Here is a 16,283-nt window from a genome sequence, read left to right on the forward strand (position 1 = left end):
ATAGATGTAGATAGATGATAGATAGTTGGATAGATTTCTGTACCTTCTGTGGCTCTGAAGAACCCTGGCTCATTCCCCATGTGCTTACATCACGTGTGTCTGTTGCCACACCTTCCACTCTGAACACCTGAGCTTTCAAAAGCCAACCGTCCGTTATGACCTGTCTCAGCTAGTTTCCCAGATCCTGAACTGAGGGTGAGGCAGAAGTTCTCCTGATGGAAGGGCATAGAGAATCTTCGTTATGTCTGCAATCTGTCCCTTCCTCCATTTCTGTGGTTACTATCCTCCAGGTGACTGTGCAGAGCTGGGCTATTGAGAGTGGCTGCATTGCACTACAGTGCCCAGCTCCTGCCTGGCAGCTCAGTTTCTGTCATTGTGTTCCACACTGGGCATACCAGGATGGCCTTCCTGGGGAACTCTATTATACAAGCAGCTGGACCCCAGTAGCCAGTTTTGTCTCCTGTAGGGTCCCAGTGACCATGACGCTGACTGAGAGTTGGAAGGACTTATACAGAAGTCTTTCATGGCAGGTCAGATAATGGGGTTCACCTCCAACTATGCCTGCTTCTAAAGCCAGGGTTCCCTCTTCTGATTGCCTCTGCCTTCCCATCACTGTCTCCAGGTGGACAAGGTGACAGGGAACAGCCCAGGGTGAGGAATGGGATGAGTATTCACAGGAGATTCAGTTCCTCCAGTGAGCAGGTTTCCCAAATACACCAGAATTCAGTAAGGCCTGCTCAAGCTGGCCTAGCCTTTTAGGAAGACAAAATGCAGTTCAGGTCTTTGGTGCCTGCCTGATACACTAGCATAGGAGTCGTAAATCTTGGGAACTTGAGATTTGAACCTGGCCTGTATGAGCACCTGTGTCTGCACTGTTACTCATAATCCTATCCTTTGCCCTGCTGCAAGTGTGCTTGTACACACACACACACACACACACACACACACACACACACGAGATAAATGATGAATGAAAATGTAATGATATTATTTTAAGGTGGAGAGTATCTGAGGAAGGCACCAGATGTTAACCTCTGGCCTCCACGTTCATATGCATGGTCACATGTGTGCACACAACGACAAGCACACAACGACAAGCAGCGTATTATCAGAGACAATGGTGACCACATGTTGGTTGGCGCCGGCGGTTCCAGACATGGTTCCTGGTTTCCAAGACTCCAGGAACATGGGGAGAGAACATGTAGAATGGATCAGAGACTTCCGGGAGGGGACCAGGTGGCCCTCAACAATGACTAGACACACACTTGGGCAGTGACAGGAAGCACTTACGAATGAGGGGTGGCTTTCGTCCATGTCGGAGAGGCCACCCCAGCTGTTGGGGAGCCACAGAGTGAACAGGAGCATAAAGAAGGGCTCGGGCTCTGAGCCAGGCAGGCGTCCAGGCAGAACTACTTTCTAGCTCACAGTGAACAAAGCCTAGCATTCCCAAGCCTCAGTCTCTTCAACCACAGGATCTCGCCCATGAAGGTTTCAGCTTCCGTGAGCTCACTCCCATCCGGGTGGTTGGTCTGGTCCTTATCTCTAACGTGGCTCTCACGAGAACTATTTCAGAAAACAGGATCTGTAAAATCCTCAGCACAATTTGCTTTCTAAGGAACAGCCCTAGGTGACTACCTCTCTTAAACAAAGCTCGGGGCAAAATGCAGGGCAAAATGCAGGGTCCCTAAGGAAGGTCCCCAAGAGCAACCCTCACTGTGAAGTGTTGATGCATTCCTTTACTCTCTGTGACTCGTTTTACTCCATCTACAAAATGGGTACAATCACAAGTCCTTCCTTGGAAGGTACACATGTGGTAAAAGGCTAAGTATGATGTATGGCAGGTGGACTGTGTCCCTTAAAGTGCATCTATTCGTCATTCTGTGTGGGGATGGACTTGCTAAGAGCTGGCGAGGAGCACATTAGCTTCAGAGTGTGACAGCCTGAGACTACATGTCAAGGCTAGGCAGTAAAGATTCCCACACTAAGCCCTCCTTGGGTCTTGCTGGCCTCTGAGGCCCTGACTGCTTTTTCCATGCTGTGTCTGTCTGAATTAATGGGGAAGACACTGACCCGTCACTACAGCAAATCCAAAATGGAAAAATTACTTCCTAGCTTCATTTTAAAAATCAAAGCCCTCTTCCAGCCAGAGGCAATTACAGAATGGCCGACAGGATGGCAGAGTATATTTCACTTGGAACATGGCATTTTCCTAGCCCTGGCCATATGGAGCCTGGACACCAGCTGGTCCAGCGATGAGACCAATCAGAGTCCAATTGGAACTAAATAAAATGACCCCCTGGAGGAAATCGCTCCAGAGAGGCCCACAAATCCCCATGACGTGTCGTTTTAGCATGTCCCATGTCAGAATGGGCCTTGCATTCAGCCTGAAGCCTGAGGCCTCAGTCCTCTCTCCAGTGGGACAAGGAGATCTGGGGCCTCAGCTGTGAGACCATCTCTCAGCAGGGAAGGAGCCCAAGGGCACAGCTGAGGAGTCCTGCCCTCAGCCTGCTGCTGCTGCTGTTGCTGCTATAGGTAGCCCCAAGGACATCCAGATTGCCAAGAGAAACCTGACGTCAGCTTCCTTGTATTCCCCAAAGATGGGCCACATGGCTGACACCCAAGTCTGTATTCACACTCCAACTCCTGCATTTCAGCCCCGCCCCTGGACAATAACACACACATACACACACACTCACATACACACACTCACACACGGCCATTCCATCTCCTCTCCCCTATCTTTTGGAACAGCTAGGGTTTGCCCATGCTATGGAAACTCTAGTCACATTTTGGGTCTAGAACATGGTACAGTAGATAAGAGAACATGGCATTCTGTGCTGCTGTCAGGCCCTGAGGAGGACTTAGCTCTGATACCCTATGCGTCTGCCTCCTGGTGTCCAGATTCTGCAGCTCTGTATTCTCTACCATTCGATTAGTCTTGTCTTATTTCATGGAGTGACTATACTGGCTATACAGAACTGCTTGGAGACTTTGGGGCTGAATGCACAGTGTATTAAAAAGAAATTTTAGTGTGCAGAAAGCCCAGTGCACAGTAATGATTATAACATTTATTGCTGGCATCACTGTGAGTTCTTTGTGAAGAATGAAGGATTTGGCTGCTCTCCTGCCATGAAAACTCAGGTGGCAGTTTTGGCTCATAGGTCCTTGGGCTTATCTCTAGAAGTAGCAAGGGGTTGAGAGGCCAGTCTTGGTGGGACTTCTGGAACATTCTGTTCAGGGAAGGTGGGTGGCAGCTATATAGTAGAGGAAGGCAGACAGTCCCCCAAGTCTGCAACCTGACAAAGAAACGGCTTGAAGGGCTCAGCAAGGCCCTTTATAGATGGCGGCTGGGAATGGCCAATCGTGTTTACCCGCTCAGTTCCTGGGAACAAGTGTCCCTTTCTGTTGGCCTATTGTCTCTGGTGAAGCAGGCACATACCTTTCATTGACACTGATGGGATTATGCGCTCCTATCAGGAGGGGACCAGTGGGTCCCCCTTGGAGGTGGCTGCCTCAATATGGCCAGTTGGTTGATTATCAGCGGAACACAGGGAGACCTCTTTCAAGAGAACCATTGGGGCCTGGGTGTGTGTAGCCTGTCTGCTTGTTGATAACTTGTCAGGGAGAACCCTGATTGCATCATGTTCAGAAGCAGTGAAAAGGCTTCAAATGCCCATGACATTTGATCTTGAATCAAAATGGCAGGGGATAATGGCTTTCCACATGGCTGCATGTCTCCATGGGCTTCAATCCCTTTGCTCCCTTCCCCCAAAGAAGGAGGATAAAAAAGAAAAAAAAAATGTTTGAACTCTAAGCATCTTTTAAGCCCAGTAGCTAAACGTTGTCACCAGATTTGGTCAGAAAGTTTATGCCGAGAGACTGTTGAAAAGAGCACACAGTTTATAAAATGAAAGAAAATTAAGATGAAATATAATTAGATAATTTTTATGATGTGACTGGAGAGAAGGACGTTTGAACCAACATAACTGAGCAAAGCACACTAGGCTGGAAAAAGAATAGATTTTGTCCAGTGTGGCTTGAAAACAAAACGAAACAAGAGAATAGTACTGAAAATGTTCCAAAAGCCTTGAGGGGAATCAGCATTCCCTACCTGTACTATTTCCTCTAGGCCTCTTTTTTTTTTTTTTTTTAAAGATTGATTTTATTTATGCAAGTACACTGTAGCTGTCTTCCTACACACCAGAGGAGGGTACTGGATCCCATTACAGATTGTTGAGATCCACCGTGTGGTTTCTAGAAATTGAACTCAGAACCTCTGGAAGAGTAGTCAATGCTCTTAATCACTGAGCCATCTCTCCAGCCCCTTTAGGCCAGTCTTTGAGGCCCCAACACAAGCCAGAGGACTTGATGATCAACTTGCCTGTGACTGGAAATGACACCAGGTGAAACTTGAAAGCTCGGTATATCTGAAGTTCCCTAGATCAGCGACAACAATCACTCTAAACCAGTGGGGGGATTTTTGGTCCTTTGGCAATTTGAAACTCCTGAACAAACTGTCCAGTAAGATTCAGGGTGGAGGAGGGGGTCTACTTTCTGTCACGTGGGACAAGGCTCTGCTGGGAGTCTATCTTAGATCAATTTTGACTAAGAAATTAATCTTAGAAAGTAGAAAATTAACCTGAGTATCTGGAAGCCGATTTCTTTTTTATATACACACCCCATGCACATAACTGTGTATTCCTAGATTATAAACCACTGCTCTACCATACCTTGAGGAGACTCAGGTCAAGGGAATAAACACTCTGTGACAATGGAGAGTAAAGGCTACCTGGACATGGCAGACTCAACAAGACATAGGGGAAGGGATGAAAGTGACACGGGGCTCTTGATTTCCATATTTATCCACGTTTATGTATTCATTAATTTGCTTATTTATGAATTTTTGCTTTCCTTCAGACAGGCCTTCACTCTATATCCCAAGTGATCCAGCAAGCATTTATTATTAAACACCGCAGTATGTCAAACTTAGTTCTAAATGTTGGGATAAAGTCATTGATTCTAAAGAGTTTAAGCACTAATGGAATTTAACTTAAAAGAAAAAAAAACACATGATGTTTCCCACATATGTGTATGTGCAAAGCTGGCATGGTGGTACACACGAGTAATCCCAGAGTAGGAGTGGTCAGGCACAGATCCAGAACTTACTGCTCAGCCCTCACGCCCTGCCAGTCTAGTCTGATCAAGGGATCCCAAGTAGCCTGAGGAATGAAGTTAATTCACATAAACAACAAGCAACACACACACACACACACACACACACACACGGTGACTGTACCTATGATCTGTGCTCAGCACTAAGGGCGACCAGCCTGGATACAGCCAGTTAAGGCTGCTCCATCTCAGTTTTACCAAACAGCAAGAAGAGCCACTTGGCGGCTGCTGAGAGTTGGCTAGTCCCAAAGCCCAGCACTGAAATGGCTCAGCCAAGTGGGTGAGCAGCTTCAGCAGGACCATGAACAGGCTCTGGGTAGCAGGTGGGCGTGGGGATGTGTAAAGGAAGAGGCTTGAAAGCCTTGGCTGGGAACCCAGCCTCTGCTGCTCTTTAAGCAGGAAGCTTAGGACAAGGCTTTTCATTTTTCCTCAGTTCAGAGGGAGTGATAGTGACAGGCCATCCTTGGGAGGTGGCATAGGACAGCTTAGACCACCCAGAGTGGGCAGTTTATCGTGCTAGCTACTGCCACCAGCATCATTCTTGTCAACTGATGCTGCTGGAACCACAGGGCTGCAGGAAACACCATATGGGGCATCAGCTGCGTCTCAGGCTTTCGGAACCTCTTTCTTTCCCTTCCTTCCTTCCTCACTCCCTCCCTCCCTTCCTTCCTTCCCTCCCTCACTCCCTCCCTTCCTCCCTCCCTCCTTCCTTTCCTTCTTTCTTCCCTCTTTCTTCCTTCCTTTCCTTCACTTCTCTCTCTAAACAGAGATAAGGAGCCATTCCAGACCATCAGAGACCCTTTAATTTCATCTTATTTTTATTTATGTGTATGTGCCTCTCTCTGTGTGTGCACATATATATTCAGGAACAACACAGACAATGGTGTCAGAATCCTTTCAGAATCTTAGGGCTGCATGTACAGACATTTGTGTGCCCCTTGTCGTGGCCTGTTTTATAATCTCCTTTATTCTGTGAGTCTCACAATGTGAAAGGCATTGTCCTAAACAAGTCCAGAGTCTGAAAGGTAATTAGTGCATAGCTTTGTTTTGTTTTGTTTTTATCAATCAAAAGCATGTGTGATTGCCGATCCAACCCTCCACTATCCTAAATAACCAGCTACATTTTGGGCCTATTATAACTCTTGACAAAGGCAAAGATCTGTGTACCCAAGGTCATGCCATACTGTGTGCTTATGATAAAGTCGAAGACATTTGCTAGTCACTTGGGGATTCTAAGACTGGCTCTGGGCTCCCTTATCATCTCACCAAAGTCCCATAGCACCAACCTGGGAATATAGGATAATACTAACTTTCAGCTTCCAGAATCTAGCTCATGGCCAAGGTCACAGGCCTCATCTGCACCCTGCACACTGCTAAGACACATGCTAGCAGGTACTTATCCAAACCCAGATCTCCTGTTTGTTTTGCGAGCTTTAGTGAGCATTGGCACATCCTGGGACCTTGTCCAAGGGTAGGGTCTGATTCATGAGTCTGTAGTGGGGTCTGGGTTCTGCATTTTAATATATACCCATGGGCTGGGCCTTGGCTCACATACTCTGGGAAGAAAGAACCTGATGCTGCCTCTAAATATGTTTCAGAGTTAGGTAGTAGGGTTCAAACTGGGACAATGCACTTCGAATACATTCAGCAAATGGAACTGAGGGCCTTGAAGTCCACGGTCTCAGCCTTAACTGTCAGATTGGCTTCTTTAACAGCTGGAGAGCTGTAAGAAGGCTGATGAATTTCACCACAGCTGGTTTTGTCTTCTGGGGGGCTGGAGGAAAGCTATTTTAACCTTATTAGCTGGCTTAGAACATTGATTAGGTCTGCGCACATAAGCCCACATAAACTTCCCATGGCTCTCCAGCAATCGCTGCCTACCTTTGTGATCCTGACAGAGGTACTGAGCTTTCTTGACTTTGGGTCAAAGCTCAGGCTCCTTGGCATCTAGCTCCTGGAGCTGGGTCCGGACGATCTGTCCGTGGGCACTATCTTGGGTCTATGTGCCCAGTTTAGCGGCTCCATCAAAAAGGTGTGTTTGCTAAAGGCGCCATCTTCAACTTCATAGGGGCACATGAGAGCTTCTGGACCCAGATAGCCAGGAAAATGTCTCCATGTTGCTGGAACTTTCTGAGAACACTAATTCTCAAACGGCAAGTCAGATCTGCTTGGGCCCTCTGGTCTCTGACTGTCAGTGAGGGACAGAGTTTGTCTCATGAATGATGAGACCCTGAGATCAAAAGAGGCAGAAGGAACTGCTTGGATATCATTTATTAATAAGGGATAAATAGAATGCTAATTAAGGCAGAGCCTGTGAGAAGGCAAACTCCCCAAGTAAAACTTTACGGAATGCTCCAATGATTTCCATTTTAATTAAAAATGCATCACTCAGTACAAATGACGGGACACTCCTTCCCAGCATGGGAGCTGCCTGAGATGTGGAGCTGGCTCTGTCTTTCACAGATGCCGAAGTAATTGAGCTGGCAGGGGAACCATGCTAGGCTGGGCGGTGACTCCCCTTAGTCCCTGCACCTGAGTTACTACTCCCTAACAGATCTGGGGCTCCTCTGACCTCTGTCTCCTTAGTCTTTATGGGTAAAGTATCCCTGCACCTCTTTTAATCAGGTTTCTACCATAGGGGCTCCAAGTCTGAGCTTGCCTAGCTAGTCCAAAGGTTTTCTAACTCTTTGCCTTGTCCCTTTCTCGCCTGCTGACCCCATGGCCACTGTCAAATCAGGGTCCACAGCATGACTGAGGGATCTAGCTTAAATCAAGCCTCTCCTACGTCCTCTGCTGGTTCTGTGCAGACCACGCTAATGACAGAAGCCACAATTACTCAACACTCATTAGCAAAGGTTTACCTACTTCCAAACTGAGGAAACGGGCTCACGGACATAGAATTCCTGGGCCAATTTTGTGATGGAAAAGTGCAGAGTGAAGGGGCTGGAGAGATGGCTCGGTGGACAAAAGCACTGGCTGTTCTTCCAGAGGACCCAGGTTCAGTTCCCAGCATCCATGTGGCAGCTCGTAACTATCATTAATTCCAGTTCTAGAAGACCCAACCCACTTCTGCCCTCCATGGGCACTGCAAGCTCATGATACACAGATGTATATGCAGGCAAACACTCATACACATAAAATAAATAAACCAGCAAATCTTTAAAAGAAAAGTGAGCGTTGGATGCTGGCCTGAGAGTCACTTTGGAGCGTACTTCCTCAACCTTCATGGACGGTCTTCATGGCTTCTTGTCTGTAAGGAATGAGATCTAGCTAGGTTCCTGCTATGGGGTAGTGCTCTCAAAGCTGGCCCCTTCTACTCCACACTCCCTTCCTGGGCTACAGACAGTTGTTTTGGAACCCCTGCAGCCCTGAGCTTTGTCCCTTTGTCCCTTTCCCATGGCTTGACACCATCTACAATCCCTGTAGTTATCTATGCTTCATCAGATGCTTGGCAATTCTCTTCTGAACATTTGTCCCTCATCTCCCACCCCATGCTGAGCTGCCTCCAAACCCTTCCTTCCTTGTTCCCATTTCTCAATTCCTTTTCTTCGTTGTCCTGCTTTGCCTCCACCCCTATGAGGCATCAAGCTCTTAAGGAACATCAACCCTTCACCTTGACACTGTTTTCTCTACACATAGAGCCTGACCTAAAGTCAGGGCTTACAGCATGCTCACCCAAGTCACTTGACCAACAATCAGCCACACACTGCACTCTTTGAGCAATATCTGGCTGGTCTGAGCTTCTGCTCCCAGGGAGCATGTACTTGAGTTAGGGAGTTGAGCAAGAATCAAACAGGCAAACAAATGAAGATGATACCAGAAGGTACCAGGACTCCTGGGTACCCAAACAGAAGCACAATGGAGAGGCACCAGACACACAAACAAAGGAACCCATAGCATCCTGTGAATAAGAGTCCCAGATAGAATGAGGACAGCCACACAGGGGAGGGCCTGGCAGGTAAAATGTTCAAAGACAAAGATGCACCTTCTCTACAGAGAAAAAGCATCTGCCTAGAGGGGATGGAGCAGTTACAGAGTAAAAGTTTCTCAGAGCATTTAGCTGTGGGGGTGGGTGGGGGGAGTTACAGGAACATCCTGTCTCCTGTGTGGCCCAGCTCTCCCCTAACTGTTACAGCAGCAGTACTGAAGTCATCTCATTACCCAGATGAGAACCTGTGACCAAGTGACTCTGCCCTGGATCTCACCGCCCCCCCTTACCCCATCTCCTCCAGATCTGGAGACTAGGATGCACAGTGCTGTGGATGCAGGCTCTGAAGACATACAAGATCGCACCCCGGTTCTTCACTAACTTGCTAAGGGACATGGGGCAAAGGATTCAACTCATCTGAGAAGGAGCACCGTGATGTTTCTTCTCACGATCAGTGAAAGGAAGACCTACATTTGTAAGTCTGAGGACATTAACTTGTTTGCAGAAGTAATGCTCACTACTAAGAGTGACAGCAGCAGTGCCACAGTGTGAAGGTCAGAGGAGTTGGTCCTCTCCTTCCATTGTGTGGATCCCCTGGATCAAACACAGGCCAGTGGGCTTGGAGGCAAGCACCTTAACTTGCTAAGCCATCCCTCTATTCTATACTGATTGGTTTTGATTGCCAACACAGAATTAGGGAATGTCTAGGGCATGGGTGAGCCTTGCCTTTGGACACAGTGGCGATGTCATTTTCAGAGACAGTTAACTGAGAGGGGAAGATCCCACTCCCTGAGTGAAGGTGCTTCTATCCCGTGGGCTAGGGCCCCAGTCTAAATGAAGAGAGAAAAGGGAGAAAGGCATCTGAGTGCCAGCATTCATCGACCTCAGCTTCCCAGACATCCACGATGCGAGCAGGCAGCCTCGCACACCTGCTGGTGCCTCCCACTCCCACTGGCGTGCTTTCTTCCCATATATCCTCTCAAACCATGAGCTAAAACTTGCCCTGAGTTGCTGCTTGTTAGGTAATTGGTCACAGTCATAATGGTGGCTGGCGTGCCTGACAGTGGTAGAATTCGGAATATGGGCTGAGCATTCTCAATCTAAACTTGACATCTGAATTTGCTCCCAGGTCTGAGATGTTCTGAGCATCTACATGACTCAGTAGAAAAGTTCACACCATGAAACTTTTGTTTCATACACAAATCACTAAAAAACACTATGTAAGATTACCCCGAGACCATGTATATAACATCTTTTTGAAATACAAATTAATTTTGGGTCCTACTCATCAGCTATCTCAAAGTACACATACAAATATTCCAAAATTTGGTAAGAAAAAAACCCTAAATGGGTCTTGACCATCTTGATGAGGCTACTAAGTCTTTAATATAGAGTCTAGAAATGGAAACATCTCTGACCTCACTGGAGACAGAACACACTTTTCTTGTGTGAAAAATATTTACTCTATGCCTGAACAGATCATATTAGTAGAATATTCTTAAGTTCTACAAATAAAAATGAGGACTCTATATTTCTAGTAAGGTTTGGAAGTCTGTGAGATGTGTGCTTTTAAGTACTGGGAGGAGGAGTCACAGTCAAGGTGATGGGCTCCCAAGGGGACATCTCCCACCGAAGCCCCTGTCATCTGTACTTTTCAGTGATAGCTGTCTTGGGAGAGGGAGAGGCAGTCATGCCTGAATCTTCATGAAGTCTGATCATGTTTCTATCTCCCAAGAGGAGAATGGATGTTTAAATTCTCCTTTAGCTATTATGGCCACAGCGTAATTAAAGACAGAGAGGATATACATTCTATGGGGACAGTGTGGGAACAGGGTCATGTATGAACACTGTCATCAGGATACTGGGAGAGAATTAATGCTTTTCTCAGGTCATGCTTTGCAATGTCCACTATTCCCTCTTTGTACCTGTTGGCAAGGCAGGGATGCAAACAACAGAAAACTGGTGTTATCTCTCAGGTATCCACCTAACATGGTCTTAGGTCCTCTAGTGTCCAGATGCCCACAAGGTTCAAGAACATACTTTCTGGACCATCGTCCTCCCAACAGCAGCCTCAGGAGGTCTTCAGATACAAGCTAGGGTTATGTTTCAGCAAGGGAGAGAAGGTGACATCTTCAGGCAAGGGCAGGGTAGGGTAGGGCAGGGCAGGGCAGGGCAGGGCAGAGCAGGGTAGGGATGGTCCTAGGGAGCCCTTCCCTGTTCATTGCTGGATGAGAAGAGCAGGTGACGGCAGGCTTTTCCCTAACAGCATGGAGATCTCCACAGCCACTAATGGCAAGGAAGCAAGGCTCTCTTCTCAGTCTGTCTGCAGTCCCAAAAGTGCCACTGATGTGGTGTGGTGGTCCTCCCACTTGAGGGACTTCCCAGCCTAGTTCTCTGTGCACACACACTTGTCGGCACCTCCTTAAACAAGATGTATAATTTCCACATCACTAAGAGCAGACAGCAGGACTCACCTTCCTGGTCTGCACCTCTCTCTTCTGTTTCACTTGGATGGAGATGCGGATAGCTGAGAAGGAATCAGCCCCAACTCTGCTGAGAGAATAAATGCTAGAATGGCTATGGTGGGAACATGCCAGAGCCTGCACATTTCTGCTCATCTGAAACGTTCAGAGGAAAAGAGGCCACTAGAGGCCATCATGAGGCTTCATCTTGTCTGTCCTACTGCCCCTCTGGGGTTCCCATTGTGGCCAAGTTAAGATCTAGCACTGATGGACTCAATACTGTGTTGTCCATGCTGGCGCTGGGCACTGTACTTTGCCTTAAATTTATAGTCTAGGAAGTGATGTGAATGCCAACGTGGTATTTCTTTTATGGAGAAGCAAGTATCATTTACAGAGTAATAACCAGTCAGCCAGTTCATACCAGGGGCTAACAGGAAGTAGGAGGGGCTAACAGGAAGTGGGGAGGGGCTAACAGGAAGTGGGGAGGGGCTAATAGAAAGTGGGGAGGAGCTAACAGGAAGTGGGGAGGGGCTAACAGGAAGTGGGAGGGACTAATAGAAAGTGGGAGGGGCTAATAGAAAGTGGGGAGGGGCTAACAGGAAGTGGGTAAGGTATCACTATTCCTGTATAATGCCAGACACTAATCCTAATTATCTGCTAAGTGAGCCTAGACATGACAATTTTTGAGTAATAATTGAAAACCCGGACCTGTCTGTGGAATTGTCAGGATGCCATTGTCTGAGGCTTGGGGGTGTCCTTAATGTTGAAGAGAATTTGAAGGTAGGATTCTGGAACCTCCTACCATAAATTCCAGATAAAAATAAGATTAAATAGTATAACACAACATAAAACAAAAAGTCCCCTATATTGGAATAGAGATGGTCTACTTTGCCCAGTCATCCTAGGAGACTGTGACATGGCCTGGCCCTTTTAGGCCCAGCCTCCACTGCTGGCACTGATGTCATCTGGCTGGCTCCACAGCAGCACCCTTAGAGATGGATTCTAGATCCATGAAAGCATCTACCATGCCAGACGTGTCTGCCCTACTCCAGGCCTGCTGTGGAGCCAAGGTTCAGGCTCAGAGCCGGGCCATCTGTCATTCGGCACTGCTGTTAATTGCTGTCCTGATGAACAAGGTTTGAACTTGAAGCAGAAAATGTACATATAAATGTAGACACAGCCTTGAAGCGCTGTCCTCTGTCCCCTTACAAACTAACACACCATCTAGACCACAAAGGTGACAGTGATCAAGTCACACCCAGTCACAGAAGGTGCTTGTCCTAATGGGCAGATGCTTCAAAGAGTCAAGTATGTCTCCATCCAGAGGTGGCCCAGTTCTTGAGGTCACAGCCAAATAGGGGAGGTAGAAGGGTAGGCAGGTACAGCAAGTACTATGTGGTGGGCTCTGGGCAAGAAGGCAGTCTTCAAGACTGTGCAAACATGGAGGTGGGGATCTGGTCAGCCTGGGGTATCTACAAACTTCCCGGGGGAGCACAGAAAGCCTGAGTTAAATGTTAAACTATATGAAGTGCAGAAGCTCTCCAGGGAAAGGTCAGGACAGGGCGGTGTGGCCGAGGGATCCGGACAGAGAGAACACAGAGTGCTGCAGGGTCCAGGGAGGGGAGTGTGGTAGGCTGAGAATGAAGCCAGGAGGCATGGATACAGACAGTAAGGATGCTACAGAAGGAGGCAGGTGAGGCTAGGACCACTGAAGAGAAATAGCTCCATAGACCGTGGCCAAGCTTTGCTTAAAGTAAGATACAGCATTAGGTCAGTGTGGGGCCCTCGCCCTTATGGGTCTTGAGAGGAAGGGACAAGGGAGGTGGACCCAAGTGTGGCTGATGTGCTAACCACCGCATTAGAGGAGAGTGGTTCCAGATGGGGACAGGGCAGGGCCTCCAGCCTCAGGCAGGGCAGGACTGGTGTTCTGACTCATCAAGCAACAAGGTCCTGGCATCTCTCCATTTTCCGGGGGAAGGGAACTTTAGCAGTTTGAGAAGCGAGAAAGGGCAGAGTTTAGATGCAGATCCTCGTGAGCCTGACTCAGACCCCGTGACACACACATCACGGAAGGCTGTTTCCGTCCTGGTAGAGGAACAGCCTGAGCGTGCGTGAGGAAGGAGGACATCTGAAAGCACGGAAAGAGCAGGCATGAGTGGTTTCCACACGAGTGTGTGTGGGCTCACGGAGGACCGTGGTCTGGGTGTGACTTGGCCACCGTTACTTCTGTGTTCTAGAGGGTGTGTTAGTTCATAAGGGGATGGGACAGTACTTCAAGGCTGTGTCTACCTCAAGCTCGGGGTAACAGTCTACAGAATGACACAGGTCCAACAAGCTTTGGCACCCAAAAACCTGGGGACAAGTGTTAACCTTCCCAGGCTTCAGTTTTTCTCACGAAAACTGCATTCTAGCATCTCTGTGAAAGGCAATACATTCATAAAGACAATATGAATAAATGCACACCCAGGTGGCGAACACTGAGACCCCGGAGGTAGGTTGGTTGAATCAGTTTACATGGATATGGTTAAGTAGCCAGGAGACAGCCAATCTCTGCTTTTGCTCTGGATGGCCTGGCACTCATTATGTGTCACCCATGACAGCCCTCTTGCCTCGGCCTCCCGGATGCTGACGTTGGAAGCATCTACCACCATGGTCAGCTCCGATTCTGATCTTGTCACCATCAGGGATCACCATGAAGTAACATGCAGATACTCACTCTCCCTTCTTCAAAAAAGCAAAGCAAAACAAAACAACAACAACAAGAAGACACAACTCCCTGGCCAGATGTTTCATGATTTTTCTCCAATTCAGGGGAAAGAAACGGAAGGTATTCTCAGGGCCTAAAATCAACAGCTGTGGTTGCGAATGGGTGACAGTGTCTGTCGAGGCTGGGCATACACTGAGAAGCTGGGAGCTTCCGGGGCTCCTGCCAGGGCCCGGGCAGCTAGGGATTGCCCAGCTGCGAGGAGGGCAAGAAACTGGCGTCACCACTGCGGATGTCCCCTTCCTGATGAACCCTGTCAACGTCACGAGGAGGAAGCCACATCTTCTGCACCATTCATCAGCCAATTAGAAGCCTCTGGAGGCCACGCTCCTTTAATCAAAGAAACAGGAGTACTCTGGACCAGTTCTCTCTTTATTGCATGGATAAGGTGTGGATGTGGAGACTGCAGGGAGAGAGGCAGGCCTTTGCGATGGTCTGCTATGGCTTTACCTGTGACCTCTGTAGGCCACCGTATGGCTGTGCCTGAATTGTACTGTCCACTTGAATTGAGGATCTTGTATGTTCCCAAGTCCCAGGACACTCTGAGACCGCTCTGTGAAGGAGACCTCACTCGCCAGACCAGCAAACTGGGGGCCCAAGAGGGCACATGGGTATCTAAGCCATTCAGTAAGGAGGGTACTGTATAAATACGAAAACCCCAGCTTTATCCCTGCCCCACTCTGCCTCACATAACAGGGGTGAGAGAGGTGACAGCTGGCTGGGGTTCTTCCCCCACCCCCCGAAATGACCAGATGGTAGTGGGCAAAGAGAAAGGAAGACTTGAGCTGACCTCCGAGCACAAGGCTGGGCAGAGCAGCCCAGGTTTGCATCTTTGCTGGGACACCTTCAGCTAGGGGGGTTTCTAGCCCTGGTCCCTGCCCTTGCTCCCTCTGGAGGGCCTGCCTGCAGGGTGTGGTAGAGAGCAGAGACAAAGTATGGAGCCCAGCCATCGCAGCCATTCTAAGTACCGGTCATCACTGCAGAGCTGCACCCACATCACAGAAAAAGAAAGGGGAGGAGGAGAGCTGCACAGGCGAGGAAACCCTTAGGAATGGATGCTGAGAAGCATCCTTTACCAGACACACTCGATGCAGTTTAACTTCATCATTCTGTTCCCCCCCAGAGAGGTGAATGTTATTCTCAAACGTTACAGCTGAGGAAGTAGAGACCCAGAGACCAAGTGGCCACAGCTGGTGAGCCAGCTCCTCCTTTTCAGTAGATTCAGGGCTTTGGTCTATGTAGCTTGGTGACCTAGGCTGGCCCTGGGCAGCAAAGCTTCAGTCAGCTGAGTCACCCAGTCATCCTTTTGGCCACAGGCTCCCTGACAGGTAAGGCGATTGATTGACTTACACTGAGGATGCCACTAAGGCCTGGGAGAAAGAAAGGCAAGGATCCCACCCCTCCCTCCCTCCCTCCCTCCCTCCTGGAGTCACATAGAGAGCATACTCCACAAGCCAGGGGGTCTTGAAGGGATTCTGTGACTAGCTTGCAATTCCCCACCTCTGAGGTGCAGCCATTGCTCATGGGGAGGGCCTGGGGAACTGTAGAATCCCATTTGCCACAATTAGCAGATGATTAATGAACCTCAGCAGCAGTAGTCTCTGCTCCCTGGAGGCCCACACCTCTGTCTCCTGCCAGCACCAGCTTGGGACGGGGAAGCAGCCAAGCACCTGGTACCCAGAGCACCTGGGGACATGCCACCGGTCCTGCTGGGGAGGAGGCATTTTCCTGCTCGGCTTTCTTGAGATGCCTTTGTATTTGCTATTACTGGCCCGCTCGTGGCCTCTCCAAGGAACGGCACATGGTCTGTAGAGAAGAGTGAAATGGGAGGGGCCCTGAAGGATGGGGAAGGACAGAAGGGGGAGACACTGAAGGTCTGGAGGCAGCATGGAGTGGGCAGCACAGGGAGAAGGCAGTGTGGCTAGCACAGAGGCATAGGATCAGGTCAGAGTGGACA

This window comes from Apodemus sylvaticus, chromosome 1, assembly GCF_947179515.1.
Source record: "Apodemus sylvaticus chromosome 1, mApoSyl1.1, whole genome shotgun sequence".
Classification (NCBI taxonomy): domain Eukaryota; kingdom Metazoa; phylum Chordata; class Mammalia; order Rodentia; family Muridae; genus Apodemus; species Apodemus sylvaticus.